The 12,754-nt window shown below is 40.7% G+C and overlaps 1 protein-coding gene across 2 annotated transcripts in view; it reads left to right on the forward strand.

The window, feature by feature from the left end:
* Nucleotides 1-12,754, forward strand: part of Rnf150 (ring finger protein 150) — a 226,565-nt gene that overhangs the window by 537 nt on the left and 213,274 nt on the right. The window lies entirely within an intron of this gene.

The raw sequence follows: 12,754 nt of genomic DNA on the forward strand, positions 1-12,754 counted from the left end.
GGTGCGGGGGAGGGGAGACCCAGAGGACGGAGGCGCCGAGAAAGATCCAGCGCCTGCAGCCCAGCTCCTTTCTGGAAAGTCCGTGCTGAGCGGAAGACGCGTCTCGGTTCCCCGGACCTATTAAGTTTTGCCCCGCGTCACTTTGGGGGCGGGGGATTACAAAGAGTAGAGGATGCAATATATTAGGCAAATATCAAAGAGCTTGGCATAGCACCGCTGGGACGCGGCTTTGTTGAGGTGGGCTAACTTTTCTGAGAAGACTTTGGAAGGTGGGCTTTGGAAGACAGGGTTCGGGTATTGGTCTTGGTTAATGACCGGTTCTGCACCCGTTGGAAACCGGTGTATCTGATAACTCGCTCTGCACTGGGGTGTATGCATCAGGTGCTCCCCTGATGCATGCGTCTGCGTATCAGGAGGTGGGTAGAGTTACCTGCTAGCAGCTTGCCACTGCAAACTTGCTTCTTCTGCAAGTTAGGTTTCCGCTCTTCGTGGGAGATTAACAGTCCCCCCCTCCCCCACTGGTTGTACGCACGTCATAAATAATATTGAAAGTACTGAGCTCTGCCAGGCTGTCATCCTGAGAAACTGACAGGCACGCACATTGGTGAATAAAAACAATCCTCAGCAAGCGAAGAAGAGCATCGTGGCTATGAAGTTATAACTACTTTTCCAGTGTTCCACTACCCATTGCCTGATTGGAAATTTAAATATGTTCAAAGTTTTCTTTCTGGCAAGAATAAGGCGATTTCAGGGTGGGAAAGAAAGTAAGCTTTTCTTGATGATCTTAAGTACCAGAACTAGAAATACACCCCAAAGTTCAACTTGATGACACTTGTGCCTGACATAAGCAATGCTTCCCTGATAGGAAAAAAAGAAATTTTAAAAGCTCTATTTTTCAGGATGTTAGCATAAGCCATTAGGTTTAGCAGAGGAGCCTCCTTGAGGGAAGGGTACTGCTTGTATCTGTGTGCCTGAGGAGTAGACCTCCTTCCTTAGAGGGGCTCCTGGCCTGAGGCTGTGGCATACAGTGGAAGGCAAGAGGGACAGAAGTGGTAGATGTGCTTTCTGACTGGAGTAGCCTAATCAAAAATATTTTCTTTTGGAGCCAGATTTAAAAAAAAAAAAAAAAAAAAAAAAACCCACTGAAATGGAACACCAAACTTTGGCTACATTCATGGAGGTGCTCCCTTTGGGGACAAGTTTCCATTCCAAGAGCTCATGTCTCCTATTAGTGAAATATATCATGGATTTGCCTCTGGTAATCAACACCAGCTGTTATAGTCAAGGAAATTTGTCAACCTTAACACAAGTAGGTGGGGAGGGGAAATGTTAGAGACTTAGGAAACACAGGCCAGAAAAAACACAGTGCTGTGTTAGTTAACAACAAGGAGGGAGGCCAGTTACCTTAGAAAAGTTAGGATACAGCTCTTTAGAAATATTCTGTATATTTCCTTGAGTTTAACAGTTTTCAAGGAGAAAAAAGATTATTCTCTGACCCTAATCAGAGGAGTGCTGCTTAAATTTGATGTCCAAAGATGTTAGGACTCTGGAAGAACACTTTAAGTCATGTAAAGTATCTTTAAATAAACATTTTGTTTAATGTAGAAGATCCAGAGGGTGGGAAGAAAGGTGTGAAGGAAAGGTTTTCTTGGTTTCTTAAACTCCAAGAGAATTGTTAACTGACTTTACAGGATTCTTTAAATATGTCCTTGTGCATAAGCATGAAATTTTAAACTCAGCTTCTTTGAGCACAAAGTAAGGCATCATTTGGTCCTGTCTAAAAAGGTTTTCCAGAACTGGCAACACACTGGATCAATTAATGGCTGGCCTGTTCTTAAAGAAAGCACTAAGCTGATTTTCCATACAAGTGAGGCTTGATTAAGGCACAGTGGGAGTAAAAGGTATACTAATAGTAAAGTTAAAGACAAAAAAAAAAAAAAAAAAAAAGATAAAGGAGATTCTTTACTGTCTAATAGTTTCCTGTTTCCAAAAATGTGTTAATGCTCTGAGAATAGCCACAGAGCTCCATCTTATCTTTTGACGTTTTGCCACATTAGCCAGAGGTTGCACTGATTTCTGCTAAAGTCTTAATATAAGGTAATATGTGACAGGGTAGCATGGTGAACCTGTTGTTCACTCTCACATTCCTCTGTCTGAATCTCAAAACAGTCAGCACTGATCTGGCGGTCAATGCCTTATACTTGGTTCCAGAACTTAAAAGTCGTTACTTTTTCTAGTAAAATTGGAGTCAGAGTTCTAAATTCATGTTAGGAAATTATACATTTTAGATGCCAATCAAATATTCTTATTTTGTGAATTTGGAATGCTATGTATCAGAGATCCTTATAGGGGTGGACTTTTAAATTCAGTCCTCAAAAAGTTAAAAAAAAAAATTCAAAAGCTGATGTTATATCTCCTCTCCTTTAGGTCCTTTATTTAATTTTATTTTTTTATTAGTTACACATGACGGTAGAATGATCTTGACAATTCATACATTTTAATCAAATGGGGTATAATTTCTCATTTTTCTGATTGTACAGGTTGCAGAATCACATTGGTCATACAGTTACCTATATACATACATATATATATATATACATATATACACATATATATACATATATACATACATATATATATATATATATATATATATATATATATATATATACACACTATATATATATATGGACTGGGGATGTAGCTCAGTTGGTAGAGTGCTTGCCTAGCATGCACTAAGGTCCTGGGTTTAATCCCAGGTACCACCAAAAAAAAAAAAAGTGAGACGAAGGAAGAAGTAAGTTAGTTCTAAAAAAGAACTTTATTTTTTTTAACTTAGTAGCTTTTGGTGAAAAGGATTTGGAGTTATGCCGACCATCATTGAGTATCTATGCATTCTGTGTGATAGGACACTAACACAATCAATATCTTGAAATTCAATTAAAAAGACTTTTTTTTTCTTTTCTCTTTTATAAGCCCTTCTTTTTTGATTTTTTCTTTTCCCAAATAAATGATTTTTAGTTTCTGCCACTTCTGCGATTGTGCTTTCTCATTCACAAAGATACAGAGTCTCCTAGGATAGACTAGTCTAAGTTTTACTTTATAAGAAGTTACTTTGCCCAGTATAACAGCTTTATTGAGATGGTGATTTACATACTAAACAGGTCATTTACTTATACAACTCAATGTATTTTAGTATAGTGATGGAGTTACACAATATCATGCTAATTCCATAAAGAAACCCTTAATAACTGTGGGCTGTTACTCCCCATTCTGCCCCAACCCCCAGCGCTAGGCAAACACTAATCTGCTTTCCATCTTTCTATTTACCTCGTCTGTTCATTTTATGTGAATGGAATCAGGTCTGGGGACTCCTGTGCCTGACTTCTTTCTTACAGCAGTGTTTCCAGTGTCCAGCAAGGCTGTAGCACGTGTCCTGTCATGACTTCATTCCTTTGTACTGACAAATGGTACTCTATACTAAGGATGCTCCGCACTTATCTGTTCATCAATTGATGGAAATTTAGGTTGTTTCTTTTTTGTTGTTGGTTTGTTTAACTAATGCTACTGTGAATATTTATGCATAAATTTTTGTGTGCCTCTTCTCTGGGGTATATTCTGAGTAAACTTTTTGGGTCATATGGTAGTCTATGGTTTAACCTTTTAAGGAGCCACCAGACTCTTTTCTGAAGAGATCAAGCCTTTTTTCCATTTCTACTAGCAGTGCACGAGGGTTCCAGTTTCTCCACATCCTCATAGGATTTGTTATTACCCATCTTTTTCATTTTGTCCATTTAAGTGGATGTGAAATTTTATCTTCATTGTGGTTTTAATTTGAATTTCCCTGATGACTAATAGGTACTTTAAAAATATACTCTTTTTTTTTGTTGTTTTGTTTTTTTATACCGGGGATTGAGTCCAGGGGTGCTTAACCACTGAACCACATCCCCAGCCCTTTTATTTAGAGACAAATTCTTGCTCAGTTGCTGAGGTTGGCTTTGAACATGCAATCCTCCTTCCTCAGCTTCCCAAGTCGCTGGAAAAATATACTTAATTCATGTTCTCCTTCTCATTTTGCTTCCTTTCCTCTTTTTAACAGCCAGTCTTTGTTCATTTCTGGATTTTCAAGTCATATACTTTTTGTCCTTCTGAAGAGAGAGTGATGAATAGAGAAAACTGCCTCTCCCTGATATGGGAGTAGTGGCCCAAAAACTTATATGTCCCCTATCAAGAATTGTGAGGGGCCACATCTGTAGTAGAAGAGTAGCCTGGGAGCTAGAGCAAAAAGGGGCTCTGGAATGCAGCCCTCCCGCCATGGTGAGAGCCCTGGAAGTGAAGAGTGGGAGCTGGTCTGATGCCTGCCTGCAAACCTTTTTTCCATATGCTCTGAGGGAAGTAATAGCAGAAATTTCTAGAAACCATTTACAGGAGCCATTAACCAGGAGAGCAGCCTCTGAGCCACCCACTTGGGTTTGTGTCCTGGCTCTGCTACTCTCTTTGTATATCTTTGAGTAAGTTTTTCCACCTCTCAGGGCTTGAGTTTCCTCATTTGTGACACAAAGGATAGTAGCATCTACCTCAGTTGCTTGTTCTGTGAATTAAATGGGTTAACACATACCGGGCTCATACCTTAGCTGACATATAGCAGCCAACATTAACCCTCATGAGCCCTGAACTCAGTGATACACACTGACATTCAGGTACCCTAGGCTGGACCATAATACCCCTGGGACGCACTGAGACCCTGGAAGCCTTGGGAACATTCTCTTTATTTACGTTTTCATGCTTTAGAGGCCCAGACAGTCAGGCTCATTTTGGTTTGTGGCCTCAGTGATTTGAGAGATGCATTCCAGCCCCCTCTGAAGATTGGTGAGCATCTTCTAACCTCCTTTGCATGCATGCTTACTCTTGGCCTGAAGTGCAGTGTTGTCACAGCATAGACATGCGTGATCCACAAGGTAAATGTGTGTGGCTTTGCTCTCTGAGTTGCCAGGTCCTGAAAGTGGTGATTTTTCTCTTTTTCATTTTTTAAAAGAGTGTGCTTGCTAGCTTTCTGTCTGCTAATTACAAGTACATATTTAAGAGGGAGTTAAGCCTCTAGCTGTCTGGGAAGAACTTTTGAGAGGCTGAGTTTCTAATATCAACTTGGGGATGAGCAGAGAGAGCAGGTGGCTACAGAAATGATTTAGAGACAACCTTGTCCTTGGAAAGCAGGAACTCAGATGGAGTTGATCCATGTGTTCTAGATTTCTTCAAGGGTGGAAGGGAACTAATTGACTGACAAAGGCTCTTTTCCTGTGCTGGTGGGTACCAATGGTTTAATTCCCATCCTGCCCAGGGGCAAGGAGTTTGGAACCCCAGCTTTATGGAGTCAAACTGGGACCAGTGAGGAGAAGATGCCATAAAAACAGGCCTGCTTCTGCAAAGAGTTTAGAAGTGAAAGAGATTTCTTTGGAAGCCTAAGCATTCTTTAGCATTCAGATTGAAACTGACCCAGAACATTGTAGAGTTGCTGATCCCAGGATTCCCACACAGGGTTCCAGTGGATGAAGTTTGAAGGACTTCCCCAAGCCCGAAAATATAGTATTCTCTATCATTTGGGTATTTAAGAAAAATATTTCAAACCTGCAAACCCAGCTACTCAGGAGGCTGAGAAAGGGGAATTGCAAGTGTGAGATTAAGTTGGACAATTCTGTAAGACCCAGACTCAAAATAAATTTGTAGCCAGGCATGGTGGCGCATACTTGTATTCCCAGCAGCCCAGGAACCTGAGACAGGAGGATCGCTAATTCAAAGTCAGCCTCAGCAACTTAGTGAGGTCCTAAGCAAATTAACGAGCCCCCAATCTCAAAATAGAAAATAAAAAATGGGCCAGGGATGTGGCTCATTGGTTAAGTGCCTTGGGTTCAATCCCTGGGACCAAATAAATAAATAAATAAATTTGTAAAAAGGGGCTGCAGATATAGCTCCACAGTATAGCACTTGCCTAGTATGTTCAAGGCCCTGGGCTCAATCCCCAGTATTGAAAATGAACACACATACACACACACACACACACACACACACACGTATATTTATTTATATACCAGGAGTCTTAGTTCCCACTTCATTTTTCTCCTCTGATGCAATACAGAAACTATATCATTAATGCTTAGTCTTAATCATCCCAACCCAATCTCTCTCTCTCCACTTATTATATATCTATATGTGTATTTATTTATTTTTCACTAAACCATGACTCTTCACCTCGCTCTCTACTTACAGGCAGCTATCCAGTAGCCAGGAATTCCAGCCTCTGTTATTAAAAGCCACAATTCATTGTCAGTGTTAAATAACACTCTTGGCAGTGTAATTAATGTGGCCTAGGCATTTCACGACACCGAATGGCTTGTTTACATATTTTTGGTCATAGAAATACGTATCTGGGGGGATTTGGAAGGAATTCTACCTTCTCTTTTCTAATCTTTAGTGTAGTAAGAATTTGATCTTTATCTCTCCTTGTGTTTTACTTCTTAAAAATCCCCTGGATTCTCAAAAAAAGGAAGTGATTTTATGACCACGAAATCTGGGAAGTTCTAGGAAGAACCTGGAGCTTTTTATTTATAGCCCCTTCTTATAGTTTTCAGAAAGGAGTGATTATGCTTCGGATGTAAAGTTCATTTGTTTAGAAACCTATGTCTGCTTTTTGAAATGAAGGAACTTGATCATCACTGTTGTCTTTCTGAACATGAAACTTGGTTTTCCAAAGAATTTTCGTATTTTGACAGCTCTTAAGTTGAGTTTATCCCTAGAAGAGACACTTTATCTGGTGTATACTCTAAATAGGATCTCATGTATTGCCGAGTGACTGAGGCGATGCTGGCAATCTGTGCATTTGATCATGTAAATTGAGAGATGCTAAATTTGAATTAGAATGAAGTTCACATCCAATTCAGATTATCTATGCTCTTGAGGGTTTTGTTGGTAATATAAACCTCCCCCCGGGAAACAAAATGGTGTTGTGCTGGGCAGTGTTGCTCTAAGTCACAGCTATGATAGGTATAATATAACATTTACTCTTAAACTTTGAGTGATTAATCACTTGGTGGTTTAATTTGTGGCATGATATATGTGCTTTGTCTTCGAAAGCCTAAATGTTAATGATCATGATTATATCTAGCTCTTACTTTTTCTGTAATAAAGCAGGAAAATTACCTCTATCTCACTGTTTCAAATTTGTGGTTATAAACTGATTCCTATAAGTAACCTTTGCCTTTTTGCTTTGCCTGTTCCATCACACCTGGTAGTATTTAAAGACACTTTTCCACTGGAAGCAAGCATCATTTGTCAGAAAATTAAAACTTACATGTCGGATATTTTCATATTCAATGTGTGAATGTACATTTCATAGTAAAAGATTTTTATTAAAAAAATTTTTTAGATGTTAATGAACCTTTATTTTATTCATTTATTTATATGTGGTGCTGAGAATCAAATCCAATGCCTCATACATGCTAGGCAAGTGCTCTACTACTGAGCCACAACCCCAGCCCCATAGTAACAGATTTTTAAAAAAAGATCTTAGAAATAACTTTGTACTAAATGTATGGCTCATTCACATCTTATCCAGGCAGAAATAGTAGGTGAGAAGGCTGTAAGAAAATGCTTTGTTTCCTAACCAGTAGAGCCTGACATCTCTCCACCATGAATTACTTTTGTCTTCACAGTCCACGTATGCACTAGTGGCGAGGTGAAGACTCTAGGAGTTTTTGTAGGTATTGTCAGTGGGCACGTGCAAATGCCTCTTCTCCCCTGTTATGGTTTGGACACAAGTTGTCCCTTAAAGGCTCCCGTGTTAATGCTGGAATATTCAGAGGTGAGATGACTGGATTGGGAGAGCCCTCCCCTACTCAGTCCATTTTAGTCTGAAGGCACTCACTGGGTGGTTCAGTGCATGCAGGTGGGGCCTGGCTGGAGGAGGTGGGTTCACCATCCCTGTGGCCCGCTTTCCTCTCTGCTTCTTGGCCGCCACAGCTGAGCAGCTTTCCTCTGCCCCACCCTTCTCCCATGAGTGCTGCTCCACCTTGGGCTCAGAGTAATGGATTCATCCCACCTTCAACTGAGCCTCTGGAACCATGAGCCAAAATAAACTTTCCCTCTTCTATGTTGTTCTTGTTGGGTATTTTGGTCACAGTAATGAACAGCTGACTAACACATTCCCCTTAACTTTTTATTTTTTTCTGGACCTCACGTTCTTCAGAAGCTATTCATCTGGCTATTCTGTAGCTGTGAGCTGACTAAATCTACATCAGAAATGTAACTCCAGATGGCCCAAAGAATAGTGGAAGAGAAAAGATGTTTTCCCTTCATTTATCAGGAAGATGCCTGGAATGTTCTTCCTCCTGGACATTCACAGGGCTGGCTGCCCCTTCAACTCTCTCCCTCATGTGACCCCATCACGGGGGCTTGGCCACTCTGTTGAAATCAGCAGCAACATCTCCTTCCTCGCATCCACGCCCACTCTACCCCTCTCCCTGCTCAGTTTTACTTACCAGTAACATGGTGATTTTATCTCGTCCTGCCAGAACATAAGCTCCACAAGATCAGGGTTTTTAGGCATTTTTGTTCATGATTAACTTCCCCATTCCTAGAAGAGTTCAGTAAATATCGTTAAATTATCTGGAGACCCAGAAAGATGAACTGTGTTAATATTTGTTCCTCTCTACTTCATTACAAGTATAGTTCCATGATGCCAAGCATTTTTTTTCCTTAGCTTTTGGCTCATATAAATGAAGTCAGAAAGATTTTTAATTTGAGTTCCTCTTTCCAAATATGCATCTTTTTGTAGAGTGAGGCATAAAGCAGGTGCCTGATTTAGTCCTTGGTCTAAGGAAAAGACATTCTGTAACCAGTTGAAGAACATTGGGTTTTAAAACATTGGTAATCAGATGTCTGTTGTCCCAAAGCTTTTAAAAATACATAAACATATACATTGTTTTTTATTTTGAATGAAACACGTGTCAAATAGAAAATTTTAAAAATGTAGACCACTTAAAAGGTAGTAGAAAATAATAAAAACTCTGCATAACCAGGAATAGGAGTATAGTAGAGTGCTTGATGCAACCCTGGGTTCAATCTCTAGCACACACACACACATACAAAAAATAGCATAACTACTCCCTTATTCTATTTACTTATATACTTCATTATATTGTATTGACTTTTACCAGATTGGGAATGTATTGCATACAAGTTTTGTAGCATTTTAAAATGTAATGGTCCATTTTGAAATTTCCTTAATGCGTCCATGATATTTCAGTGTTGTTTCCTCTTTTCTCTTATACAAACAGTGCTTCAGTAAACATCCTGATGGAACTAAACATGGGTGGGTACCCATGATTACCTTCTTAGGTCAAGTTCCAGAACATGGGATTAGTCAAAGGCTATTTGTGTATAGCTATAGAGAAGGGTTTTTGTTTATTTTGCTTTTTTTTTTTTTTTTTTAATAGCCTGTTAGTGAAGTTTGTGGATGAACGTTCACAGACTGACCTGGTGCTCCTTTGGAGAAGAGTATCTTGTCAGTTACTAGTGGTAGCAACTGTCCTGCTGCCGCATGGTCCTGTCTCAGCTTCCCAGCATCATTTTGCCACAAGCTAGACCAGTTTGGCAGCTAAGCCAAGACATACAAGGTGAAGACTCAGAGGTGAGGAGGCCCCAGTGATAGAACCATCAGCACCTTGACTGGTGAAACCCTGTTCTTCCCTTACACACTTGTGCCTGGGGTATGTTGAATGCAGATTGAAGCAGCAGTTGGGAAACTCATTTCAGCTGTTGTTTTAGGCAGCTTTTTCTCTATTGTGACTAAAAGACCAGACGAGAACAATTTTAGGAGAGGAAAGGTTTATTTGAGAGTTCACAGTTTCAGAAGTCTCAGTTCATAGACAGCTGGCTCCATTCCTTGGGGCTCAAGCTGAGGCAGAACTTCATGGTGAAAGAGTGTGGCAGAGGGAAGTGGCTCACATGGTGATCAGAAGCAGAGAGAGACAAAGGGAGAGGGGGAGAGAGAGAGAGAGAGAGAGAGAGAGAGAGAGAGAGAGAGAGAGAGAGACACACACACTCACTCCACTGACTGGATACAAACTATATACCCCAAAGGCATGCACCCAATGACCGACTTCCTCCTTTGTTAATTATTTAGGGAATTGGAGGTTTTTTTTTTTTTTTTTTTTCTTTGAAAGAATCAAAGTCCTCCAGGGAGGAAATAAAAAGAAATAATACTTCAAAAAACATTTCCTAAGGATTGTAATGCTAAAAGATCTCAGGCACTATGGCATCGCTTTAACCATGGATGAGAGATCACTAATACCTGGATCCAGGGAACCAGCAAGAAGAAAACAAGTGGAAACAGCTAGGTATGGGAAAGGATGCGCATTGCCACAACATAGTCAAAAGGTAGAAAAATGAATGCAAGATGACTTGACATCTTATTTAAATCAGGGGATATTTTATTTATATGATAAACTTCTTTTTTTGATTGTAGTCTCTCAGTCTTAAGTGGTCACCCTGGGTTATTTGGAACAAGTAGGAAGACCTTCTGTTTCACTCATTGTGGTTGTCGTTACCCAGTTTTTGAGGCAGAATAGGGTAATGGTGAAGGATGGGCTCTGGGACATGACCATTCTGGATGTGGACAGGGTACGGCCTCTTGCCTAGGGACATGTTAGCTACACAGGGCTGGAAGTAGAAGTTTGAAGTCTTTCGGCTGTTGAAGGTGAGTTTCCACTATTCTAGGAAGTGAAGAGCCACCAGGAACTGCAAGTCTTGCTTGTAGAGAGGGTCTGGAAGCTCAGGAAGCAAGTGTTTAACCCCAGGCCTTGAAGTCCTCACTTGTGAACTGAGCCTGGTGTTTTCCATCGGAGCTGTTGGAATTGTCACACTACCTCGTGCAGTAAAGGGGCAACTCTGAGCGTTGAATTAATATGGACCATGATCACTGTCCAAAGAAACATATTCCGAATCTGATCACATCCTACCACGGATATCACCATCAATGAGTCTGGGCTATCAGATTCTCTGGCCTGAACTGCGGCTGTCACCCTCCACCAACAATAGCTTCCATTCCTGCCCTTACCATCTGTTCCCCTGCCAGCAGACAGTGGACTTTTGAAAATAGACACCAAAGGCAGTCACTCCTTTGCTCAAATCTTCTAGAGACTTCTCATCCTATGTGGAACCAAGTCAGAGATCTTCCCTTGCACCCAGGGCCCTGCCTGATTTGGCTCCTGCCACCTGTCGAGCTTCTTTTCCTCTGTCACTTCTTTACCGGTTCCTCCTCAGCTCCTCTTACCTTCTCGTTGGTCCTCAAACACTCCGACCATGGTCCTTCCTCAGGGTCTTTGAAACCCTTTTCCCCAGATTTTTAAAGGAAATTAAGATCTCTTCATGCTGCTGAAATATTTGAGGATGACTCCCAAACAACGTCTAGCAGCCCCGTATCTGTTTCCCTCATATTTAACCAAATCAGGAACTTTTAAATTTAGCTTGTTATTTTCTCACAGTATATCTGCTAGCAAAGTATAGGTTGGCAGCATTAGAGAATCCTGGGGGTTTATTGCTCAGGTGAGCAGGGATTGTACCAGTCACCAACCTAGTTTTTGCAGGTTCTTCCCAGATCACTTTTCATGTCCCCAACTTTGCCCAGTTTCAGTCTGCTCCTCATTCTCTATTTGCTCTTATTTTTCTTTTCATACCTTGGAATTAGATTTCATCCATTATTTACTCCATTACGCTCTGTCTCTCCTATGAAAATATAAACTCCATGCAGGCAAAGGTAAAATTATCTTGTCAGCATCTGTTTTCCTAGGGCCTGGCACTGAAAGGCATCCAGTAAGTAGCTACTGAAAATATGAGTGAATGACAAACTATGTGCTGTCCATAATTCTCAGGGGCACTGCTCATTTAAGAGATGAAATGACGACTTATAACTTTATATTATATGTGTTTTATTTGCCTCATAGGGAGGCAAAATTTAATTTGAATTATTGAAAACTTGGTTTCATGACCTGTGCATAGCAGAGCTGTCCTTACTGTGCTAAGGACTTGTGTACTCTCTAATTTGGATTTAACTTCTGATATCTCTTGTTCCACCCTTTCCATCTGCTGACAGTAGACAACTAGGGAAGGATGGTGCCTTAGACCCTTTATCTTTTGGCTTCCCTTTGGGATGGTGGGAGGCCTGGGGCAGGAAGCCGGTCCTTATTTCCAAGGGTGTCCTATTTCATGTGGTATTTTTGAAAAGACCCAGAAGCCTGCTTCTTAGTGCCTGCAAGCAATGCTTCTCTGTTCCAAGGAGCTTTGCTCTGGAGGTCTTCAAGGAGACTTTTTTTATAGATAATGGAATACAAATGTCTTTCAGAGTCAGGCGTTATCAAACACAGAAGGAAATGTGAAAAAAATAGTTGGGCAGTACCTTGTGGTTGAGTTTCCTGCCATTTGGGCATCTGGTAAACCTGATGCTTCAAGAGGCCATGGTTGCCCCCAGAAGAAACTCTGGGGTGGATGGTAAACACTGCCTGTATATGTGTGTGTGTGTGTGTGTGTGTGTGTGTGTGTGTGTGTGTGTGTGTGTATGCTAATCTGTCATTGTATATAAACACTGCTTCATTCCAGAAGAATTTAAAGGCAATGGGACAGGAAGAAGGATGTCAGGATTCTTTCAGATGAAGGAAACAGCAAATGACAAATGACCAGCAAGATGTGTCACTTGTGACCTTTT

This window comes from Callospermophilus lateralis, chromosome 8 (assembly GCF_048772815.1).
Source record: "Callospermophilus lateralis isolate mCalLat2 chromosome 8, mCalLat2.hap1, whole genome shotgun sequence".
NCBI classification, from domain to species: domain Eukaryota; kingdom Metazoa; phylum Chordata; class Mammalia; order Rodentia; family Sciuridae; genus Callospermophilus; species Callospermophilus lateralis.